The following is a 3,547-nucleotide window of genomic DNA, read 5'->3' on the forward strand; positions in this document are numbered from 1 at the left end:
TGCACTGCTGTGAGTGCCCTACCACTAGAGGGGTGCTGTTTCTTCGGGTTCTGGCATCACAGCCAAGTGCATAACCCCATCCCACCCCCCAGCAGCACCATCAGACTTCGTGTTCCTGCAGCTGCCAACACAACCCTGCTTCTTCTCGGCCAATGGCTTTGCTTTCTGTTGCTTGGAGAAAAGAGGCAGAGAGGCAGGAAGGTCTTCTGATTCCTTCCTCAAAACCCATCCACACTCAGGCACTTGGGTGGCTCAGTTGGTTAAGGATCTGCCTTCCGCTCCAGTCCTGGAATTGAGCCCCACATTGGGCTCCCTGCTGGATGTGGAGTCTGCTTCTCCCTCTGCTCCTCTTGTGTGCTCTCTCTCTTTCTCTTTTCATAAGATTAAATAAAATCTAAAAAAAAAAAAAAAACCTATACATACTCAACCCATTTTTCACTTCTTGCTTCCTAGTACAAAGACTGCTTTTCATCAGTGGCCAGTGTTCCCACTTAGGGCCTCTTACTCTGCAGCTTCCTTGGGAACCTCCCATCATTACTTGTCCCTTCTCATTTTACTATTTGCCTCGTTACCCATCTCTTCTCAGTGCACAAAGAGGCTTTGGCCATGGAATTTGTGTCTGTGGGAACATGTTGGGAATTTGGAGCTAAAACAGGCATGGAAAAACCACTCTGGGTGAAGACAAAAATGGGGCACATGTGGTCCTTGGGGAAGATGGTGTTTTGAAAACTATGTAGAAGTTTCAAGGGTGTTGCTGGAGGTTAAATTTTCCAGACTGTCACTCTTCTTTCTCAGGCCCTGTCTTTGTTCTCTCCATCCCTCTTCCTGACCTCTGCCCCCAGATCCTCATCTTGAAGAATTCTTAAAATCCCAGGGCAAAATCCCAATCCCTTTAGGAAAACAATGAAAAGTTTAGACCCTGTAAAACCACTGATAGTTGAGTCTTTGAAATGTTGCTACACTTTTGTTTTACAAATAATAAGAATGGGCAGCCCTGGTGGCAGTGGCGAAGCGGTTTAGTGCCACCTGCAGCCCAGGGTGTGATCCTGGGGACCCGGGATCAAGTCCCACATCAGGCTCCTTGCATGGAGCCTGCTTCTCCCTCTGTCTGTGTCTCAGCTTCTCTTCTCTCTGTGTGTCTCTCATGAATAAATAAATAAGATCTTTAAAAAATACTAATAAGACCAATTCTTGCTCCACAGAACTGAAGATCCCAGATTTGACCTGATGAATCCTACCACTAGAGGCATCCAGGGTGTTGTGGGACTCTCAGTTAGAATATTGCACTGGTGAATACGACCTCAGTTGCTCTTACCAGGCCAATCAGTTTCTCTCACCAGGAACTTGAATTTCATGGAAAGGATATAGTTGGAACCCAGGCATTCTGACAGCAGCCTCCTGGAGAGATTTCTCTTGAGTTCCTGCCTCTGGGGACCCTGGAGCTTCCACTGTTCAAGGCCTTCCTGCGGTTTGGCTGCTCAGCGTTCCCTTTAACTCTGTGAGATATTCAACATCCTTCCCATCACTTCCATCTCAGTTTTAGACAGGAAAGATTTCTGTCACTTATAACCAGATAAACTTAATTGATAAAAAGTAACTCTATAACTTTCTCTCTTAAGATGTTCAGAAAGGAACTGACTTGCTGCCACCCAACTGTCTTGCGTCCATCCCATTTGTGAAATACCAGGCATCAAATCCTGAGAATCCTTTATCCTCAAAGTCTGCAAGATAAGTGCCCTCATCAAACCTCTTTTGTAGGCGAGGAACTGAGACTCTGAAAGATGTGGACATCTGTCCAAGGTTACAGCTAGAACCAGGCATTGTGGTTGATACATGTCAGTAAAACTTAGTGTGGCCTAAGTAAAGGACATTAAATGAAAGGAAATGGGGAGGGTCCCCAGCCAAGATACACCTTTTCCCATTTCTTTCTCAGTGTGTGTGGATACTTGACAATTTTTTAAATTTTTAAAAATTTTTTTGTTTTTTTTTCGTTTGTTTGTTTGACAAGTATTAACATCCTCTTTTACCCAGGCCTTGAGATGAGTTCTTAGCACAGGCACCAGACTATAGGGAAGAGAAACACATCCTGGACAGCTGGTAAGAAAACAATAGGATTATTAAGTCATTCATTTTGTCATTTATTCAACAAATGTCTGCTGTGCATAGAGATATACCAGGTTAGGCCACAGTATAATAAAATATATAGAGCGATCATCTTCATGGGATGAGAAAAAAATAAGAAAATAATCATAAAATGAGAAAAGAGTGATGCAGTAAAGGAGTAAGGTTCTGAAACAGAATGAGGTGTATGAGTTGGTGGGGATGAAGGTGGTGGCGGCAATCAGGCCTTGGAATCAGGAGCTTTATTTGGCGTGCAGGAGGGACTGTGATAAGTTTGAATGGATAAGTCGAATAGGCAGTTGGATTTAAACCTGAAGCTGGGAAAAAAGGTTTGGGCAGGAAATGGAAATTTTTTAGAGCCATGGAAACGAAGGAAAGGTCCAGGAAAAAGAGGGGGAGATGGTGTAGGTTTTACCTTTGGTTCTATGCATACAGAGGGCACTAATCTTTTTTTTTTTTTTATTGGAGTTCAATTTGCCAACATTTAGCATAACACCCAGTGCTCATCCCGCCAGTGTCCATCACCCAGTCACCCCCACCCCCTGCCCACCTCCCTTTCCACTAGCCCTTGTTTGTTTCCCAGAGTTAGGACTCTCTCATATTCTGTCCTCCTCACTGATATTTTCACTCATTTTCTCTCCTTTCCCTTCATTCTCTTTCACTAATTTTTATATTCCCCAAATGAATGAGACCATATAATGTTTGTCCTTCTCGGATTGACTTACTTCACTCAGCATAATACCCTCCAGTTCCATCCACGTCGAAGCAAATGGTGGGTATTTGTCGTTTCTAATGGCTGAGGAATATTCCATTGTATACAGAGACCACATCTTCTTTATCCACTCATCTTTTGTGGACACCGAGGCTCCTTCCACATTTGGGCTATTGTGGCCATTGCTGCTATAAACATCGGGGTGCAGGTGTCCCGGCGTTTCACTGCATCTGTATCTTTGGGGTAAATCCCCAGCAGTGCAATTGCTGGGTCATAGGGCAGATCTATTTTAACTGTTTGAGGAACCTCCACACAGTTTTCCAGAGTGGCTGCACCAGTTCACAGTCCCACCAACAGTGCTAGAGGGTCCCCTTTCTCCACATCCTCTCCAACATTTGTTGTTCCCTGCCTTGTGCATACACATGGCCAACAAGCGCAGGAGAAAATGCTCTGCATCACTGGCCACCTGGGAAATACAAATCAAAACCACAATGAAAAAAGAAAAAAAAAAAACCACAATGAGATACCACCTCACATCAGTGAGAATGGTGAAAATCAACAAGACAGAGGACACTAATCTTTTCCACAGGCGCAGGAGAGGTTTACAAGAAATCGTAAAGTTGCTCAGTTTTGCCTCCCGCCTCCCTCAACCAGACTACATTTCCCAGAATGCCGCGCGAACCTCGCGAGGCCCGGTTGCTTCCAGCTGCTTCC

The sequence above is a fragment of the Canis lupus genome, chromosome 23 (assembly GCF_011100685.1).
Source record: "Canis lupus familiaris isolate Mischka breed German Shepherd chromosome 23, alternate assembly UU_Cfam_GSD_1.0, whole genome shotgun sequence".
Lineage (NCBI taxonomy): Eukaryota > Metazoa > Chordata > Mammalia > Carnivora > Canidae > Canis > Canis lupus.